The sequence below is a fragment of the Malaclemys terrapin genome, chromosome 6 (genome assembly GCF_027887155.1).
Source record: "Malaclemys terrapin pileata isolate rMalTer1 chromosome 6, rMalTer1.hap1, whole genome shotgun sequence".
NCBI lineage: Eukaryota > Metazoa > Chordata > Testudines > Emydidae > Malaclemys > Malaclemys terrapin.
Genome location: NC_071510.1, coordinates 112731758 through 112754180, shown reverse-complemented (window position 1 = coordinate 112754180; position 22423 = coordinate 112731758). Strand labels below are relative to the sequence as shown.

General features: G+C 42.5%; 1 protein-coding gene across 4 annotated transcripts in view; it reads left to right on the top strand.

Annotated features, from left to right (window-relative positions):
- Positions 1–22423, top strand: part of ZNF532 (zinc finger protein 532) — an 86636-nt gene that overhangs the window by 2845 nt on the left and 61368 nt on the right. For 2 of the 4 annotated variants that reach the window (XM_054032702.1, XM_054032703.1), the window contains exon 2: positions 295–403. The exons of the other annotated variants lie outside the window; for them this stretch is intronic. The gene's annotated coding sequence lies outside the window, so the exon portion shown is untranslated. The remainder of the gene's footprint in view (positions 1–294; positions 404–22423) is intronic. 4 annotated transcript variants of the gene reach the window in all.

Here is a 22423-nt window from a genome sequence, read left to right as displayed (position 1 = left end):
GACCCTTATTAAAATATTTTTGCTTTGCAAGGGTGGGACACTGGTTAAACTAAATAAAAATGGATTGAATGATTTGTAATTGTAGTTATGCTTGTGACTGAAGAATGCTGCTTTGCATGCTGTTTTATTTACAGGGTGTTGTCTTACGGTTTTCTTCGTTATAAGATGTGAAGGGGGGTGCTGTGTCTTTCTTAAAGGCCAAAGGAAACAGTATTGTTGTAGAATTGTGCATAAAAGCATTGCAAAGATGCTGTAAGGCATACTCTCTCTTTTTTTTTTTTTTCTTTCTTGTAGGCCTATTGATTGGGGCTGCCTTTAACCCTTTCATATTTGCAGAGGTAAAGCATCTCTGACAATAACTGAGCATTGGCTAAAAAATCTTTCAAAGGTCAAGGTTCACAAGGTGAGATATGGCATTTTGAGTATGACTATAACAACAGTATGAAGCTACATGTATACAAAAACTAAATCTGACTCCTGATTGCACACTTGACACATTGGTGAAGAAACAATGGTTTAAATGTAGGAGAAGAAATACCATTAACCTCATCCAAATGTAATGGGATTAAAGCTGTTGTTTGTAAAGACTTACTGATACCCAGGCTAAATACAATATCTTCATTTATATATCTCATAGAGGAGGATTTTTTCACTATTCAGTCATACAGAATAGGCCTCTGAGTGACAATCATAAATTGTGGACCACATGGCAGTGAACTATTCTGCATTGCAGTACAGCATTACACATTTAGAATTTTCCATCTAATTATTGATAAATATTGATTGCATGGCCAAATCTAGGTAGCCTACTTATTATTTCGGAACTAACGACTTTAATGTAATACTGGTATTTTATATATGTTTTATGTATAGGTGTATAATATATATAAAACATACCAAGTTGATTGTGTTTCTTAAACTGTATTACACCAAGAGGATTTTGCAGCCAAGTGGAAGGATATATTTTAGAGCTTTGATGGCGTTCCAGTGGATTATTAGTGACATAATTATAATATTGAGCAGTTATGAAATAAGAATAGGAATGGGCAGTACATCAGCTGCTAAGGGATGACTACTTTTAACCAAAGCTTCCCAGCAATGGATAATGGACAGGTTTTTTTTGTCATCTAAAAAATAAATGTGTACTTAGATTTGAGCTGGCATTTGCATCTTATACTGAAAGCTGGAGGCTTCAGAGAGAGGGAGAGGGAAAGAAGAAAGCAGTAATGATTATAGCAAAGGGAAGAACAAAGGCTGTTAGAGCTTACACACTGGAACACTAAATATTTTGCCTTGGGGATTCTTTTGCTAGAACTGTTACTTCCTAAAACAGGAAATCAGCAACTCTCGAATCTTATCCAGTATGATTTTCACAAAGCTAACCAGTCCTGGCTGTAAGCTGGTTTTATAAATCTACAGTCAAGAAAAATATGGAGGAAAAATATTGAAAATGTATTTTATTCTAGTGTGAAATGAGTTTTTTTTCTTTGTGTTCAGCAGAATAAAGTAGACAGTCTTAAAAGCCTTGAGAATTTTTGGATTGGGTAAGTTGTATGGTGGCTGTTGATAGGCAGGGTGTCTATATCAAAGAGTGACAAATATAAAGGAACCTTTTTATTTCTGACTGCAGTAGATTACATAAAGTATTTGGAAGTGAATTGTGATATAATGAAAGTGGCATGTTAAATGTTTAGCCAGAATATATTTTATATAGTTTTATATATAGGTATATTGTGTTTCTCAAATTTGATAGGGTAATGAATAGCTTGCATGGTGGAGTAAAATGCCTCACAAATCACTGTGCTATGATTTCTTTTAATAGTTTACATAATTTCTGAATGCAGAGGTTCTATATTTGACGATAAACATCTGTAGCAGAATTCTGCTTGCAAACACAAATCCATGTTGCATAATAGGAATAGTATTTATTGCTGATGATGATGCATGCTCTTTTCCAAGTGTCAGCTAAAATTCATATGGTTACATGGGAACACCTTTCATTTCATTTTTCCCCACCAGGATATAAACTATTTTAAAACTGTAGGTACTTGAATTGAACAAAACTCAGTGTATCTGTTTTATCTGGTTTTGGCACTAATTATGCTTTTTTTTTTTTTTTGCAAAGGATGTCTTATTTACATTTTACATTTGCGAGGAAGTTTATACAGTAACATGAGAAACCTGAATAGATGCTGGTTTATATGGTACTTCTGGTAGCTTTGTTTTTTCCACGTAGGCCAGCTTTTTCAGTTGAAAATACTGCTTAATGTTAGAGGGTTGGTCGTCTGTATCAGTAATCATGAGCTCATCTTGGATTGAGGATTATCTCGGGTATTTGATCTTGAACAGAGGGATAATGATTTATCAGGTTCCAGGTCTCCTTTGAATGAAACAGCTAGGTTTCTGTTTCTTGGAAGTATGACTGTAAGGTAGAACATACATGTGCATACTGATTCCTGGAACTGAATGTGAAAATATTGACCCTAATGTTTTCAGGGCCTGTTCTCTTTGCTGGTGTTGCACAGACAGGCCTTGCCTGATTTGGAGTGCTCTCACTGAGATTCCCTGTAGCTGCTTCATGCTGCTTTTGAGCAAGAATTGCCATCCAGTTTGCAGACGACTGTATTAGTCTGAGTGGAGGAAATAAATGGAAGAAAGTGTAATTAGAATATTATTCTCTTTTTCATTAGATTCAGGATTTCAAGAGCTGTTAAGTTACCATTATAAATTCTTATGTTCACGTGTCTGTAACTTAAAGTTTCAGCCCATTTTACATACGAAAGATATCAGAGTAGGAGAGAGCTATTTTTGTAATAATCTTTCAAAACAGCATGCAAAAAGAGAAGTTTTGGGGATTTAGATGGTTTTGGGGCTTGTCTTCAGTTTAAAGAGAAACTATTGCGGCTGATCGACCCAAAACTTGACGTACCTTATTTAAGCAAATTTGTTAGCAAAATGTAGGCAATTTTACATCTATCAGGGGGTAGCCGTGTTAGTCTGTATCTACAAAAACAACAAGGAGTCTGGTGGCACCTTAAAGACTAACAGATTTATTTGGGCATAAGCTTTCGTGAGTAAAAACCTCACTTCTTCGGATGCATTTTACATCTGTCATCTTTCTCCACTGTTCTACTGTGGAGGTGGTCTGCTCAGCTTCAGAGGGTCGATGGGAAAGCAGTGCTTTGTCATGGCCTAGACTAGAGCAGCGTTCCCCAAACTGTGGGTGGGGGTGCAGAGAACCATTTGTGGGAGGGCATGGTGGGTCCAGGCTAGCCCTCATGGGGGGCAGGGAGGGAGTTTAACCCAGCCCCTCCCCACCCCCACCTCTGCTTCCTCTGCTTCCAGCCCAGGCCCTGCTCCCAGCCTCAGACCCCTGCTGTAGCTCCAACCCTATCCCCGCCCCCAGCCGGAGCTCCGTTCCCGGCCCTGCCCCCAGCCGCGGCTCTGTTCCTGACCCCAGCTGCAGCCCTATTCCCAGCCCCCTTACTCCTGTTCACGTCTCCCTCCTCCCCCCACGGGAGCCATGGCCCCGCTCCCGGCCTCAGCTCCTGCGGGTGGTTGTGTAGACAGGGGTACCCCTGAAAAATTTGGGGACCACTGGCCTAGAGAATAGAGCACTGGACGAGGAGTTAGGAGACCTGAGTTCTGTTCCTGGCTTTGCTGCAGACCTGCTGAGTCACTTTGGGCAAGTCACTTCCTGTCTCAGTTCCCCCCATCTCTAAAATGGAGATAATGATACTGACCTCCTTTGTAAAGTGCTTTGAGATCTACTGGTAAATGCTATTTATTATTCTCATGTTAGTGAAAAATCTGCCCTCTTGCTGCCAACCAAAGATTGGCAATAACAAAGTTTGAAAAACCACATTTGGTTCTTTTTGACTAGAAGAATGGGACATGGGCACACAAACCATGTACAGAAGAGAAGAACCAAAAAGAGGAATGGGTATTTAGAAATTTGGCACCCTTCCTAGTGTACTCAGAGGAGGAGTTGGCCAGGTTCTTTGAATATTAACCTGATCCTGAGCAAGTAATGTACAATGTAACTTTTGTAACTTTGCCTTAATAAAGAGTACAAAAGACAACCCCAACAACAACAACAAAACCACAACCAAGAAGTAGGCTGTTAGGAGTGAGAATTCCAGATGAAACTCCAGAGAATTCCCCTTCTTCTCCTTTCACTTTCTCCCCCCTCTGTCTCCACTAAGAAGTTAATTCTGCGTTAACAGCCCACTTTGTAGACAATTGATGATTGGAGGAGGAAGTAGATTTTCAAGCTTCCGAAGAGTCATAAATCACCAGTGATTTTTTTTTTAAATAGTAGAAAATATCTGTGTGTGATTTGATTTTTTTTTTTTTTTTTAAATGTGGATGCTTTGTTAGGTTTTTTTTCCACTATTGTTATAATTAAACTAACCTTTCAACAAATCAGACATTAAAAAATTCCAAGATATAGTACCCATAATTTAAAAACAAAACAACAATTGCCAACAGTTAGCTGTTATAAGCATAGGAAATTGTTGGCAAATGGCAAACTACTGAAGTTCTCTTTAGAGATCAAAACAAAACATTGTTTTGTGATAGTGGACCATTGTTGGCTTGCCATTGCTTGGTAGTCCATAACTGTAAAACTCAGCTAAGGTGTATACACAAATAGTGGTCTTGCCATACCTTATAGTAAAGATTTCACAGCCGAATTCTGTACAAAAATTTTGTATTTTTTAAGGTCCCAAACCTGAACCTATGAGCAAAGACTGTTTGAAAGAGCTTTGTCTCTAGGAACTACAGAAAGCTAGGGGAACATAATGCTGATTTCCAACTGTCTGCTCAGCCTGTCTGGAGCTGCTATTGCACCCTATGTGAAGAAATGGATGCAGACCAATGTCTCCTGAGGCTCCCAAATTAGTTGTATGTCCCAGTGGAAGCTGTTATGCATAGACCTACATCCTTGGCTGTTCTCTCTGTCAGATTATAGAAATACACTATGGATATATTCTGTCTGGCATGGATACCTGTATGTGTCCGGGGTCTCCATGGCTTCACCATCCCAACTATAGACTTCAGATGCTTTAATTCCTAAGATGTTTTCTTAAAATGGCACATTGCTTGTGCTCAAGACTTCATTATTTTTACAAAATATATCACAGTACACTATGAAGTATTATAAATAATTAAAACCAAACAACAGTTGTCAAAATCAACAAAGTTCATTTTGTGATGCATTATCTTCCTTAATTGTTGGCTTACAGTACTTGCTAATGCACAAAATGTCAGTAATTGACAATCGGTCTCCCAAGTATTAGTGTGGATTAACAAGGTTCTGCTGTACTTCAGAAATAGGATAATGTAGAAATGAGTTAAAAAGAGAGAATACTAAATTTTTGTTACAACAATGTTTATCCCATCATATATATTTGATAGTTTGCTTTTAGTGATGCCTTTAGTTTACAATGCCAAACAATAATAATCTGGGAGTATAATGTGGTCAAGTCTCATTCCATGGGCAGATTAGTGATAGAAAGGTAAGGGGGGTGTCATTTGATTTGTAAACTGTACAGAATCATAATTTCAGTGGTGTCACCCTCCGTAGCATGGCAGGAGGGACTTGCTATCTCCCCTGGCTCTCAGCTCCATGTCTCCAGTTGGTAGAAATTTTGATAATACTGTGCCGTCAGAAATGGGTTGAGTTTGGTATTATTCGAAAGCCATTTCTCCAGTGCAGTGGTTCTCAACCAGCTTCTGGGGCCCTCTGGGGGGCCATGAGCAGATTTCATGGGCATGGACAACGCATGACTCTTCTGTTTGGGGAGGCTGTGGCCCCACCCTGAGGCCCACTTCTGCTCAGCCTCCTCTCCTGGAAGCCCTGCCCATGTTCCACCCACAGCCCTGCTCGGCCCTCTCACCTGCTGCTCGTGCCTGTTCTCCCCCTCACTTGCCGCTCGCATCTCTTTGCCCCTTCCCCGAGACCTGTTCTGGCTGGCCAGCAACTCACGCAGGCATGCCTCTCGCGCCCAGTCCCCTCTGCCTGCCTGCCGGCTCACTTGCCGCTCGCATCTCTTTGCCCCTTCCCCGAGACCTGTTCTGGCTGGCCAGCAACTCACGCAGGCATGCCTCTCGCGCCCAGTCCCCTCTGCCTGCCTGCCGGCTGGCCGCTCACTCGCCTCTTTGCCCCCTCTCCTAGGGGCTGCTCGCCAGCCGAGACAGCTGGCCAGCCACTCACGCGCCTCTTTGCCCCCTCACTCAGAGCTCTCCTCTCCCCTGGCCACTCACATGCATGTGTATGCCTCTTCGCCCCATCTCCCCACCTGCCGGCCAACCAGCTGGCCACTCATATGTGTGCACCTCTTCTTCCCTGGCGCCTGCCAGCCAGCTGGCCACTCATGCACCTCTTCGCCCCCGCCGGCCAGCCGAGCCGGCCAGCCTCTTCACCCCCTCCCGTGAGGCTCCCTTGTTGGTGGAACTGATATGGGAAGAGGATAAGTCGGACTGGGGCCTCGGAGGGGAGCACATGCGGAATCGCAGGCGGGACACCCACCCTTTCGGTGGCGGTGCGCTCCAAAGGCAGTGGGCAGGCTGTTTGCGGAGGCTTAGCCTCCCCTAGCCTTTTATACGTGCCACTTATGTTCAGGGGTCCACCAGGCATGGCTAGCATTAGACTCGCTAGGGCCCAGGGCAGACAGCCGAAGCCTGACTGCCTGAAACTGCAGCCTGGGGAAGCGAGACCCACCAACAGGTGCAGAAGCCAAAGCCTGAGCAATGAAGCATCACAGTGCCCCCTGTGGTGCGGGATCCTGGGCAATTCCCCTGCTTGCTACTCTCTAAAGCCGGCCTTGTCTTTTATATGCAGAAAAAAAGTTGGTGTGACACAGGTGGGCCGTGGAGTTTTTATAACCTAATGGGGAGGGCCTCAGAAAGAAAAAGGTTGAGAACCCCACTCCAGGGAACACATGGTACCAAACATGACAAACAAAGAACAATTATGTAGCTATATATTTGAGAAAATGTTATGTTATCATAGAATCATAGACTATCAGGGTTGGAAGGGACCTCAGGAGGTCATCTAGTCCAAACCCCTGCTCAAAGCAGGACCAATCCCCAACTAAATCATCCCAGCCAGGGCTTTGTCAAGCCTGACCTTAAAAACCTCTAAGGAAGGAGATTTCACCACCTCCCTAGGTAACCCATTCCAGTGTTTCACCACCCTCCTAGTGAAAAAGTTTTTCCTAATATCCAACCTAAACCTCCCACACTGTAACTTGAGACCATTACTCCTTGTTCTGTCATCTGCATCCACTGAGAACAGTCTAGATCCATCCTCTTTGGAACCCCCTTTCAGGTAGTTGAAAGCAGCTATCAAATCCCCCCTTATTCTTCTCTTCTGCAGACTAAACAATCCCAGTTCCCTCAGCCTCTCCTCATAAGTCATGTGCTCCAGCCCCCTAATCATTTTTGTTGCCCTCTGCTGGACTCTTTCCAATTTTTCCACATCCTCCTTGTAGTGTGGGGCCCCAAACTGGACACAGTACTCCAGATATGAGGCCTCACCAATGTCGAATAGAAGGGAACGATCACGTCCCTCGATCGGCTGGCAATGCCCCTACTCATACAGCCCAAAATGCAGTTAGCCTTCTTGGCAACAAGGGCACACTGTCGACTCATATCCAGTTTCTCGTCCACTGTAACCCCTAGGTCCTTTTCTGCAGAACTGCTGCCTAGCCATTTGGTCCCTAGTCTGTAGCAGTGCATGGGATTCTTCTGTCCTAAGTGCAGGACTCTGCACTTGTTTTTGTTGAACCTCATCAGATTTCTTTTGTCCCAATCCTCTAATTTGTCTAGGTCCTTCTGTATGCTATCCCTATCCTCCAGCATATCTACCACTCCTTCCAGTTTAGTGTCATTGGCAGACTTGCTGAGGGTGCAGTCCACACATCCTCCAGATCATTAATGAAGACATTGAACAAAACCGCCCCGAGGACCGACCCTGGGGGCACTCCACTTGATACCGGCTGCCAACTAGACTTGGAGCCATTGATTACTACCCGTTGAGCCCAACGATCTAGCCAGCTTTCTATCCATCTTCTTATCCATTCATCCAGCCCATACTTCTTTAACTTGCTGGCAAGAATACTGTGGAAGACCGTATCAAAAGCTTTGCTAAGGTCAAGGAATAACATGTCCACTGCTTTCCCCTCATCCACAGAGCCAGTTATCTCATCATAGAAGGCAATTAGGTTAGTCAGGCATGACTTGCCCTTGGTGAATCCATGCTGACTGTTCCTGATCACTTTCCTCTCCTCTAAGTCCTTCAGAATTGATTCCTTGAGGACCTTCTCCATGATTTTTCCAGGGACTGAAGTGAGGTTGACTGGGCTGTAGTTCCCCGGATCCTCCTCCTTCCCTTTTTTTTTTTAAAGATCTGCACTACATTAGCCTTTTTCCAGTCATCTGGGATGCATTGCTTACATAAAAAGACACCGATCTTTGATGATCCTAGGGAAGTTAGCCTTGACATATTGAACTGAAAACATTTATTCATCAAAGTCCACTTCGGTGTTGTCTCCATATAGGGCACCACTGCTAGACATGTTGTCACACTGATACTTGTCTGAGCCACGCTTTCAGATCTCTGTACAAGGTAGGCTGCTGACCAAACATTAGCAGGGGTGGTAAGCATCTGGTGTTTGCACACAAACATTTCATTAGCTTAAGGATTGATTCGGAAGCATGTGGTATGTTGCACATTACTGATGTGATCAGTCCATCCTCCAAGACACATCTGTGTCCAATAGGGGAGGGTAGTTTTGGATGCCCTTGATCATCTTGGAGCTATTCCATTGCTTGATGATTTGCCTTCTTGATGCCATGTATAAATGCTCCCCTTGTTGATGGCAATTTTTTTCTTTTTGTCTGCTTCTTGGAAAACATCCACCAGTGTAGCTCTGCAAGTGTCATAATGTTGGTCTTCAAATGGTAAACTCAGCAGATGAACATCTCCATTGCATTTATGACCTCATCAATGACTGTCGTAGCCATTCCAAGCATGTTCAGAGTGAAGAGAGAATCTCTGAAAGCTGAATCAAATGCTTTCCAGTAAGATAATTCAGTCTTTCCAACAGCACTTGTAGTGGTAGATTACGCACCGATGGCACACAGTTGTCGTAGAAACCTGTCTTTCTCTCAAGCACTCGTACATGAGGTTCTGTGATAAAATGTCAGCCTTGGGCTCCATTTGCTTGCTGTCCTACTTCTGGTGCTGAAGACACTGCAACCACTGATGCACTACCTAAAGAAGAACTACAAGTCATGCAATATTTTTTTTTTTTTTTGCGGTTTGGCCTCAGCTATGGATCCCTGAAACACACACACATTGCAGGACAAAACACTTTTCCATAAAAATTTAGCAGCTGCATATAACTGTTGACGTCAGCACTTTCTTCCGCTTTTCATAGTACCATGTCTTTTGCAGCTTTTAAGGATAAGCGCTGTGATTCATTTCTGTGGATAGGGTTGCTAAAAGCTACATCCCTATCCCATAGTTCATCTTCAATAAGTGCTTTAAGAGCCTTTCTGCTAAGCATCTGTTCCTCTTCAATCCAGTTCAAAGCACATATTTCTCTGTACTTAGCCTCTGCATCAGCTATTGCCACCACTTTCCCATCCATTAAAGACTCTGTGAGGCAATTTATGAACTCTAGCTGAGTCGCATAGTTTGCAATAGTAAAATCAGCCATTGTTTCTGTTGAATTTTACCTTTTGACGCATCACATTACAAATGTTCTTGGTCTAGTACTCGATGTGATACGCACTGTCCTAGGCGTGGACACCTTTTGGGTCAGTGCACACTCACTTTACTTTCCATGCAACATTCTCTCTAAGAGTGATTGATTCATACAGCGTCTCACCAGTGTCACATGTTGAAACAGTGTTTAATGGATGCCTTTGGGCTTTCGGCTTACTGCAAAAGAATAGATGTTCTTCTCAAAATGCATGCCCAGAGACATAGTATAAGACAAATCTCGCCCATAGTAGGCACTTTCTCTGGCATCTTCAACTTTTTCCTGAAGCTCGATATACTTCCTCTCCAACTGTACCACATTCAGTTTGTGCATGCTTCTTGTGTTAACCAGGTCTGCCACAGTGGTATTCTCCAAAGATTCAGCTACTAGTCGGTATTCTCCAGCTCCCCATTGACGCCTAAAAATAATCAGGGCCAAAATAAAAACAAGAATTTTGTAATCAATTACTTTGGGATTGTAATTAATTATGTCAGCTATGTTATGTAACCATGTGCAGGCTATTTGTGGATGGATTCCCATAATTTATGGCTTGCTGATGATGTTTTAACCATTACCTCATTACAACTCTTTTTTGGCATAAAAAACAAAGCTGATAATCAGTACTACTGAACCATTTATTTTTTTGCCGATGTTGGCTGTGACCTGGAGTGCCTGGGGCAGCCCTCACTTAAAATGCCAATGTCAGGGCAGGCTGCAAAAGGGAGAGCAGATAAACTCCAGTTTTGGGAGTAACACTGAAGTTAAACTCACCAACCAGTCACAAACTGTGCTCCTGATACCCCCACACTGGTTATCAAGAAGCCAAAAGAAATCACACAGCCCCCTTTATTGCATTCCAGTTCTCTGGCTCCCAATCAGGACATATGTCCAGTACAGTGAGAAGTTATTTAAAAACTTTGCTCACTATACAAAATGTTCTTCTGACCCCAAAAGGTCAGCCGCGTTACCAGGTCAATAGTAGTTCGGATCTTACCCAAAATACTACACTGCCAGCCAATCCTTTAGTGTTTAGAACTAAAGGGTTTATTATAAAGTAAAAAAAGAAATGACAAAAAGAGAGTTGTTAAGTAGTAAACCAATCAGAATACATACATAAGACTTCAAAGTCCATATATTAGGTTCTTAGCAGTATTGGTCAGTTTTCTAGTTTAAAAGTCCCTCTGGAATACATCCACAGTGTGGATGGGTCATTCAGTCCTTTGTTCAGAGCTTCAGTTTGTAGAAAAGTTACTCCAGAGGTAAGAAGCAGGAATGAAGACAAAATGGAGATGATCCAGCTGCCTTTTATAGTCTTTTGCCATGCAGCTTGTACGTCCTTTGTCCCAAATACAAGCTGCCCAGCACATGGCATGGAAAAGCCTCAGACTTCTCTGTTCACAGGCATACCACATGGGCCTTGCTGACTCATCAGGTGTATTCCCTGGTTTCTTTCAATGGGTTCACTGTACCATCGAATGGCTAGGTAGTGCTGGGCCATCGAACAGGCTAGGTAGTGCTGATGGCAATCTGTCTGGGGGTGTCACCCAGATGTGCAGCACAAGTTTGAAATACAGATATACCCTGCATATCTATAAATCATGATACAAAGGTGATACAAACATATAAACAAGATTATCATACTTGGCAAATCATAACATTTTCACAGATACCTTACATGGCATATCTGGTCAGATTCATTGCAATTTTATAATATTGGTATTAACAATAACATAAAATGTCACCCAGATTCCATACAACATCACAATGGCAAATCAATTTGAAGCTCTCCTTCAATTACAGTAATCTGTAACATTTAAAAAAAACACAAGAGTATCGTGTTCTGAGCATTGACTAATAACACACTACTGTCAGTTGAGAGCCATAGTGTAACTTTTTGTGAGGGCTGCATGTTTGATGTGCCTTTGTTATAGTATAATTTTTAAAAGTTGATTTAAAAAAAAAATATTTTCTTGAATATAAACAAGCAGTTCTCAAACTGTGGGTCGGGACCCCAAAGTGGGTCGGGACCCCCTTTGAATGGGGTACCAGAGCTGTCTTGGACTTGCTGAGGCCTGGGGCTGAAGCCAGAGCCCCAGGGCCGAAGCCAAAGACCGAGGGCTTCAGTCCTGGGCGGCTGGGCTCACGTTGCAGGCCCCCTGCCTGGGGTTGAAGCCCTGGAGCTTCAACTTTGGCTCCCCTGCCCAGAGTATTGGAGTTCGGGTTTTCGCCCCCCACCTGGGCAGTGGGGCTTGGCGGGCTCAGGCTTCGGTCCCCCCTCCTGGAGTCATGAAGTAATTTTTGTTGTCAAAACGGGGGGTCGCGGTGCAATGACGTTTGAGAGCCCCTGATATATACACACATAATTATTCTAGGTTTGTCATGTTTGGTACCATTGTGTTTGTAGGAGAAAGGACTTTCAAATGATACCCAACTTTCCACCCATTTCTAATGACATTGTATTATCAAAATTTCCACCAACCAGAGGACTTGAAGCTATGAGGTGGAGGGCACAAAGTCCCTCCTGCCACGCTGCAGAGGGTGACACGACTGAAATTGTAGGTTTTTATGAATCAAATGATGTCTTCTTTACCTTTCTATCATTAACTTGCCCACAGAATTACACATGCTCCCAGATTATAATACATTGTATTGTTAATGGGTGGTGAAGTTTGAAATTTCAATTTTTTTTCTTCTATTATCGTCCTGATTTGCTTTCAATATCTTGAATCATGAAACTAGCATAAAAATCATTTAACTAAAGCAAAAGTGCACGGCCATTGTCACAGCAACGTGGGTTTTAAATAGCATCATAGAAATTCATTTATACTCTTCTCTTACCTCCCTCTCCAGGATTTCTCTGAATTAAATTTCTGAACATACAGCCTTGTAGTTTGTCCTTAAGTAGATTTTAAAAAAAGGTTGCTGAAATTTGTACTCGTTTTGAGAAAAAAAATATAATTAGCTTGGTCTAGCTTAGCATGGTAGGAGGTGCACAAGCTTCCCTATTACTACACTTCAACATAACTCTTATAGCCAGTTTTGGCCTTGCTTCAGCATAGCTCTCCAGGTGTACACTGCTTTTGTGATAGAAACAAACAAGGCTATGGAATATCCCCAAAGATATGTTTGTTAGGGACCTGAGCTCATATTGAGTTCTTGTCTCAAGAGGGGAAAAGCTGCTGGAATACACCCAGTTGTGCTGTCTACTCCCAGATACAAGTTTTTGAGCATGGTGTAGTCATGTCTTCATGTTCCTAACTCTAGCCTCCTAATTTTTTTAGATAGCAGTAGTTTTACAGTAAAACTATGTAATGTGTTATTTCTGTTGTTGTAACATCTTAACCTTGAGGTCAGAGTTAAGGTTGTGTATATGTGTGTGCTAAAGAATTGAATATATTCATTGTGGGTGGCAGTATTTTAGAAAGGCTAGGAAGTTTGCTGTGGCACTAGAGAGGCTGAGTGTATTTGAATATTATGATGTTTGGAAGCGAACCCTCTGACCGATTAGGTCTGAATATTAATTTTGCCTTAACTGGTGACGTCTTTGATTTTTAGTGATTCAGGAAATGTAGCTGAACATCCTTAACAATTTTTTTTGAGTTGGAATAATAAATGTTTAAACTGTTTTAGGCAATAATCAACTATTAGATAGTTACAGTTCATAAATGTAATTCGTGATTTTCTTTGCAGTGAGCATTAATTTAAAAGTTTTAATATTGGGAAGATTTTGCCAGTTGTATCCTTGCTGAGATTTCTGTTTTCGAAAGAAAAACAGAACTTTTTTGAAAAACGTGTACAAATTGAGAGGCTGGTATTAACGTTTCTTCTACTCATTGCAATCTATGCATAGAGTCAAACTTGATTTTTTGTTTTTTAAGTTTAATAATTGTTATGTTGAATTATATTAGGTTCTGTTGCTTGGTGCAAATTTGTCTGAAGCTGAGACACACTAGCACTTCAACAAAGATATTAAGGAAACTGACTTCATCACTTTATTGGTATTATGGGTAGGGTAAATAACTTTTATTAGGTCAGAGAGCAAAAAGCCTGTGTATTGTAATAGTTGCATTTCTGAAGCAGTGTTTCTTCTGGCTGTCCCATAGTAACAAATTGTGGGATTTTTGATAAACCAGAAAGGCCTTGTGTGCTATGCGGGGATGAGAGGCATTACTGATTGAGGTTAAAGTGGCTTCTACCATATCCTAGTTGCCTTCTGAGTATTTCAAACCACGCTGAATCACAGTTTGACTTGTGGCTACTCCTATTTCCTGGAGAAGTTATGCTAGTTGATAGCTCATGAAAACTAGTGTACTGCTTTTGTTTGCCTTAACATATTTGGCTTTAACAGCAAATCATCAGAACTATTGATCAGCTGTCACTGCTAACATATTTGCTTTTGTTTAGGCTGGTGTTAAGAACTGATATCCATTATTGATGTTCTAACTGGGAGATAGGGCATGTCTTTGTGGAGAAATTTCCTGTCACAGCTACATGGGAATAGTTTTTCTGTTGTAGGTACATTGTTATAGCTCTTTGTGGGGACAGTTGATCAAAGTGAATTTATTCCAGAGTAGAATGTCCACACGGGTACGTATACTTGTATATTTACACTGAAATAACTAATTAGGCATAGCTATGCTGGGAAATTTCCCAATTTGACAACACTTCAAGCTAGCCATTGATAAGCTTCCTGCACATTACTACTATTTATTATTTTTGCAGTGCTCATACTGGTGCTGGGTTGCTTTACAGATCAGATAGAAACAAGTGGTCTCTGACCTAAATGATTAACAGCCTAGTTCTAGACATAATATGAATTTGGACAACAACTGTTAAGGAGAGAAACGGGTGAGGAAGGATAAAGGTAAGAGTCACAAATTTGCATTTTTTTTTTTTATTTTTTTTTGGTGTAGGCATATGCACATTTTGAATGCCTCAAGCCACCTTCTCCCCCATAATAATTGTAAACTCACTTCTTTTGGGAATTGCAAAAGATGTGCGTATTGAAGAGGTATTTGAATAAGGAGACAGGGTGACTATGTAGGTATTGGCAGAACTACGTAGGGCCTGGAAGGTGAGGACAAGGTACTTAGATTTCATGGAGCAGAAAAGAGGGAGCCAGAAGAAGGATTGAGAGACTGTGTAATGTGGTTAGATTCATGGAGAAAGAGGTGTGATGGTTCTTGGGGCACCCAGGAGTGTGAGTCGCCTTGTTATGCCCTTTCTCTAGCTGGAGGGAGTTTTTCTTGGAATAGCTTGATGTCAGCTCCCTGACACCACCTGCTTTTCAACCTCTTAATCCATCTCCTCTAGGCTATGCCAGCCCTAACTTCGCCTTGCAGATTAACAATAGGTACACCCAAATCCCTGAGTCCCTTTCATTCGTTCCCCTGTGATGTTCAGCCCCTGACACTGGCTACGCATAGACATTCCAGATTCTGTGCACCCAAAGGGGCAATGTTTACCAAGTTTACCTTAAACCACTGCTCCTGTAAACCATACAGCACTTGTGAACACTTATGATAAAACAAAAGTAGATTTATCTAAGAAAAAATAAAGATTTAATGAGAAACAAGAGAAGAGTGGTGGAAAGAAATTGTTACAATACAAAACAAAATCATGATATGGGAACTAGGTGCTACACTTAGGAAAGGTAATTATTGATATCTCAATAAGGATATTTCCCCCCTCAAAGTTCAATCTGTTGCAGAGCTGTCTGGTTTCTCAAGAACCAGGATCCAAATATTTATGAAAGAACCCCCACTTCACAAAGGGTTTCTTCAGTGAATGGATACAAGGTGTTTCTCCTGTTAAACTGAAAACAGCCTTTTGTTTCTATTCACAGACAGGGAAAACCTCTGTTTTGTAAGTTTTCTCTTATACCTTTAAGTGATTTTGATTGTTTGTCGTTTCCTCTGATGGTTTCCCATTCAAAGTTTTAGTATTTTGCAAGGATAAACAATTGAGTCTTGCACTGGATCACTGGCCAAACAGAAGGGGCTGGCAACTCTCCCTTGCCAGTATGGGCCACCCCCAAGACACATTATCTACTGGTGACTAATTTCTATTCCCAAGTCCGTAAAAAAAAAAATTCAGTATAAAGACATTATTCCTTAAATATTACCCATGCAATCATCTCACAATGACTATGAATGTTGACAAGTTACAAGCTTTCTGTAGATACCAAACATGTTACTCTTTATGAATAAATAGCCTGTAAGGCATAGAATCGTAAGACTGGAAGGGACCTCAAGAGTTCATCTAATCCAGTATGCTGCATGCATGGCAGGACTAAGTATTATCTAGACCATCCCTGACAGGTGTTTGTCTAACCTGCTCTTAAAAATCTCCCAAGATTCCACAACCTCCCCCAGTGCATAACCACCCTGACGGGAAGTTTTTCCTAATGTCCTACCTAAACCACCCTTGCTGCAATTTAACCCATTGCTTCTTGTTCTATCCTCAGAGGTTAAGGAGAACAGTTTCTCTTCCATTTCCGTGTAATAACCTTTATGTACTTGAAAACTGTTATCATATCCTCTCTGTCTTCTTTTCTCCAGGCTAAAAAAACCCCAATTTTTTCAATCTTCCCTCATAGGTCATGTTTTCTAGACCTTTAAGCATTTTTGCTGCTCTTCTCTGGACTTTCTCCCATTTGTCCACATCTTTCCTGAAATGTGGCGCACAGAACTTGACACAAAGAGGCCATATCAGCGCGGAGTAGAGCGGAAGAATTACTTCTCGTGTCTTACTTACAACACTCCTGCTAACACATCCCAGAATGATGTTTACTTTTTTTGCAACAGTGTTACACTGTTGATTCGTTTACAGTAGAACCTCAGAATTATGGACACCTCAGGAATGGAGGCTGTTTGAAATGTTCGTAACTCCGAACAATACATTATAGTTGTTATTTCAAAAGTTTACAACTGAACATTGATTTAATACAGCTCTGAAACTTTACTATGCAGAAGAAAAATGCTGCTTTCCCCTTTTTTTTAGTAGTTTATGTTTAACACAGTACTGTACTGTTTTTTTTGGTCTCTGCTACTGTCTGATTGCATAATTCTGGTTCCAAATGAGATGTATGATTGACTGGTCAGTTCATAACTCTAGTGTTCGTAACTCTGAGGTTCTACTGTAGCTTGTGATCCACAGTGACCCCAGATCCCTTTCTGCAGTACTGTTTCCTATGCAATCATTTCCCATTTTATGTGTGTGCAACGGATCGTACCTTCCTAAATGGAGTATTTGCATTTGTCCTTATTGAATTTCATCATGTTTACGTCAGACCTTTTGTCCAGTTTATCCAGATAATTTTGAATTTTAATCTCATCCTCCAAAACATTTGCAACCCCTCCCAGCTACGTATCATCTGCAAACTTTATAAGTGTACTCGCTATGCCATTATTTAAATCATTGATGAAGATATTGGACAGAACTGGACCAAGAACTGATCCCTGCTGGGCCCCACTCGATATGCCCTTCCAGCTTGACTGTGAACAGCTGATAACTACTCTCTGGGAATGGTTTTGTAACCAGTTATGCACCCACCTTATAGTAGCTCCATCTAGGTTTTATTTCCCTAATTTGTTTATGAGAAGGTCATGTGAGACAGTATCAAAAGCCTTACTAAAGTCAAGATATACCACATCTACCGCTTTCCCCCAGCCACAAGGCTTGTTACCCTGTCAAAGAAAGCTATTAGGTTGGCTTGCACAATTTGTTCTTGACAAATCCATGCTGACTGTTACTTACCACCTTATTATCTTCTAGATAGTCACAAATTGATTGCTTAATTAGTTGTTGCATTATCTTTCCAGGTACTGAAGTTAAGCTGACTGGCCTGTAATTCCCAAGTTGTCCTTATTCCCCTTTTTATAGATTGGCACTATATTTGTGCTTTTCCAGTCCTCTGGAATCTCTCCCGTCTTCTGTGAGTTTTCGAAGATAATCGCTAATGGCTCAGATATCTCCTCAGTCAGCTTCTTGAGTATTCTAGGATGTATTTAATTATGCAGGCTCTGGGGACTTGAAGGGTTCTTTCCGTATTTTAGCCTCTGATCCTCATTTTCACTGGCATTTGCTATGTTAGTCATCCAATTGCTACTAACCTTTTTGGTGAAAACTAAAACAAGTCATTTAGCACTTCTGCCATTTCCACATTTTCTATTATTGTCCCCCCCATTGAGTAATGGGCCTACCCTGTTCTTGGTCTTCCTCTTGCTTCTAATGTATTTGTAGAATGTTTTCTTGTAACCCTTGATGTCTCTAGCTAGTTTCATTTCATTTTGTGCCTTGGCTTTTCTAATTTTTCCCCTACATCCTTGTGTTGTTTTTTTATATTCATCCTTCATAATTTGACCTAGATTCCACTTTTTGACATGTGTTTGGTCTTGTGGATTTGTTGCGTCTGAGGTGAGAGACAATGGTTTTTATGTCACGGGCTAGTTTTAGCAACTGCTTTAGATGGACAGGAGCGAGAGAGAGAAGATGATGTGGGTATGACGGAGGGTGGAAAGGAGGAAGTTGCAGTAGTTTAGATGGGAGCAGATCGGGGAATAAAGGTAATTTTAGTTGTTGGGATAGAGAGATACATCTTCAAAATGTGGAGGGGAAAATGCAAAATTTGTACACAGCTTGCATGAGAGGACAGAATGAAGGGTAGGAGATGAAGATCACACAGAGATTTAAAGTCTGAGAGATAGAGAGGATGGTGCTGATAATAGGGAAGGAGAATGGGGTAAGTGAAGAAGGTTTAGGAGAAAATGAACTTTATTTTTGACCGTTACACATAAGTTGTTAGCAAAATATCTTGAAGGGAGGTTGCTGAGGCAGCCTAAAATTCAATTGGAAGCACAACACAAGTCAGGAGTGGAAAAGGTAAATTTGCAAGTCATCTTCATAGAAATGGTAACTGAAATTGGGTGAGCAAATAATGTTGCTCATCTATAAGGTTTAGCGGGAGAAGAAGGTCCCACAAAATGGAGAGGGGAGGGGGCACTGAAGAGCAGTTAGTGGTAAGAAGAAAACTAAAGAAAGGACAGTTTTTTACAAAGGCTAGAGCAGGGGTGGGCAAACTTTTTGGCCCGAGGGCCACATCAGGGTTGCGAAATGGTATGGAGGGCCGAGTAGGGAAGGCTGCCTCCCCAAACAGCCTCGCCCCCTCCCACTTCCTGCCCCCTGACTGCCCCCCTCAGAACCTCTGACCCATCCAACCCCCCCTGTTCCTTGTCCCCTGACCACCTCCTTCTGGGACCCCACACCCCTAACCGCCCCCCCGGGACTCCCACCCGCTATCCAGCCCCCCCTCCCTGTCCCCTGACCGCTCCCTCCTGGGATCCCCCGCCCCTAACCGCCTCCTGGGACCCCACCCCCTATCCAAATCCCCGCTCCCTGTCCCCGGACCGCCCCCTCCCGGGAACCCCTGCCCCTAATTACCCTCCTGGAACCCCCCCAGCCCCTTTTGGAATGTGGCCCTGCGAACATGGGCGGAGGACTCAGGAGGAGCAGGGGCAGCAGCGCAGCCGGAGAGAAGTGGCGGTTTCCTCTTTAAAGCGCCACTTCTCTGTGGCCGGCTGCCCGATGCTTCTCCTGAGTCTTCCGGCCTGCGCTTGCCACGCTCCCGCCACCCACATCTCCTACCTGCTCCCCTGAGGCTGCAGGTGAGCCTTCCTCCCTGCTTTCCTCTGCCTCCCCCATGGGGGGTGCGCTGGTGCTGAGCTACCCGGCGGCGGGGCGAGCTCAGGCCGCAGGGGAGGGGGAACAGTAGGGGAGGGAGCTAGCCTCCCTGGCCGGGAGCTCAGGGGCCGGGCAGGACGGTCCTGCGGGCCGGATGTGGTGTGCCGTACTTTGCCCACCTCTGGACTAGAGGAAAGGACAGGATATGAAGGAGGGAAGATGATCAGCTGTATCAACAATAGTGGAGGAATGAAGGAGACTAAGGACTGAGCATATGGGGCCCAAGATGTAATCAAGAAGTGATTGTTAGAAACATCTAGATTTATTGAATAGTAATTTGAGAAGAAAAAAGGTTGTTTAGCATAACCAGTTGTACAGAAGTTGCAGTCAGTCGTGTCTGCTTGTAACTGAGAGGGCAGAACCAGACCTCTGAGCTACGAGTACAGACGCTCCCCAGGTAACCAAACCTGCACTTACGGAAAAAGTGCTGTAAGCGTTGTTTTTGTTTGTTTGTTTTTTGTGTGTAATTGTCCGGTATACGTCCCCGACTTATGCAAAGTTCCGGAACGCCTTGCGTAAGTCGAGGAGTATCTGGTATAGAGCTAAGCTCATCCACTGAGGAGGCTGCCAGGTTATTTTGTTTCCATATCTACATTGGGCTGACAGATCTCCTACAAAGCATCAGGCTGTTTTATACTGATTGCTTCAGTTTTCCTCTTTACAGATCAAAACAAAACCAAAAAACCTTTTCAGTTTCAGCATTAATTTATAGTAGCTTGGCCTCATTCCTGAAAGATTGGGGGAAAACAATCTCCTGTCTGAGGCACTGCAGCAGTCCTCTCGCTCCAGCTCTAAGTGAAATCGCAGACAAATACAAAAGCTAGGACACAACAATGATTTTCTTGTTCCTTTCCCCTGCTAGAGTATTTGAAGGGATAGTTTTGTTTGTTTTGCTCTTAGGACTAGAGTCTCTCCAACTCAAACCAGTTCAGCCACAGAGCTTAGGGAGGAGTGACGGAGAATCGTTTTAAATCCAAAGTGCCTTCATTAACCCCTCTGCATGGAGCCCCCACAAGGGAAACAGCTACCGCTATTAAACCGCCTGAGGGTGTTTCAACATGGCATATGTGAACTTCCCCCACTTCCAGATCCACAACAGCTGTGATAAATCAATATTTCAACACAGGTTCTAGGAAATCAGGGCAGTAGTGGTAAGGGCCCCCAGTCATAGATTTCCTGCTGCAGCAACTTTCTTCCCATGCAGTACTACCAAGAGTCAGCATGGTCTTCTGCCTTTCTGTCTCAGCCATGTAGTGGGGGCCCCAGAGGATCCAAAGAAATGGAGTGTTTCCAGTGGCAAACCACTGAATTCCTGCCCTGGTTCCCACTTTCTGTGTCTATAGATAGCTCGCTGGGGCTTGCTATCTTGTTTTGATGCTACACTCATACCAGTGATTTGCTTCACTGGAACTTGCGTGTGATGAACTGAGTTAAAATGATAAACAGGAAGAAAATAAAGAGGCAATGAAACAGCAAGGCAGTATTTTCCCTTCAGCTCAAAAATGGACCCTCTTCATGCTGTTCTCTAGATGTAATTACTTCTGATTAGGCACTTTCAAAGAAACATCGTGAACAGTCATGAACATTTACTACATACATAGAAGCAAAGGAGATTTCCTTTTTTCCTGGAATTTGATGCTGAAGATTAAACATTGGTAAAAGATACGGAGGCCCACAAAAGGGACTTTCTACCAAAAGAGCCTATCGATAGGTGAGTGGACTCTTCCCTGAAACTAAAGAAGCAGTGAGAGGCAAAAAGGCATCCTTCAAAAAGTGGAAGTTAAATCCTAATGAGGAAAATAGAAAGGAGCATAAACTCTGGCAAATGAAGTGTAAAAATATAATTAGGAAGGCCAAAAAAGAATCTGAAGAACAGCTAGCCAGCGACTCAAAAAGTAATAGCAAAATTTTTTTTAAGTACATCAGAAGCAGGAAGCCTGCTAAACAACCAGTGGGGCCACTGGACGATCGAGATGATAAAGGAGCATTCAAGGATGATAAGGCCATTGCGGAGAAACTAAATGAATTCTTTGCATTGGTCTTCATGGTTGAGGATGTGAGGGAGATTCCCAAACCTGAGCCATTCTTTTAGGTGACAAATCGGAGGCACTGTCCCAGATTGAGGTGTCATTAGAGGAGGTTTTGGAACAAATTGATAAATTAACTGTAATAAGTCACCAGGAAAGATGGTATTCACCCAAGAGTTCTGAAGGAACTCAAATGTAAAATTGCAGGACTACTAACTGTCATCTGTAACCTATCATTTAAATCAGCTTCTGAACCAAATGACTGGAGGATAGCTAATGTGATGCCAATTTTTCATTAGGCCTTCAGAGGGGACTACGGCAATTACAGGCCGGTAAACCTGACTTCAGTACCGGTCAAACTGGTTGAAACTGTAGTAAAGAACAAAATTGTCAAACACATAGATGAACATAATTTGTTGGGGAATAGTCAACATGGTATTTGTAAAGGGAAATCATGCCTCACAAATCTACTAGAATTCTTTGAGGGGGGTCAACAAGCATGTGGACAAGGGGGATCTAGTGGATATAGTGTATTTAGATTTTCAGAAAGCCTTTGACAAGGTCCCTCACCAAAGACTCTTAAGAAAAGTAAGCAGTCATGGGATAAGAGGGAAGGTTCTCTCATGGATTGGTAACTGGTTAAAAGATAGGAAACAAAGGGTAGGAATAAATGGTCCGTTTTCAGAACGGAGAGAGGTAAATAGTGGTGTCCCCCAGGGGTATGTACTGGGCCCAATCCTATTCAACATACACTTCTACCCCGATACAACGCGACCCGATATAACACAAATTCGGATATAACGCGGTAAAGCAGTGCTCCGGGGGGGGGGGGGGGGTTGCACACTCCGGTAGATCAAAGCAAGTTTGATGTAACACGGTTTC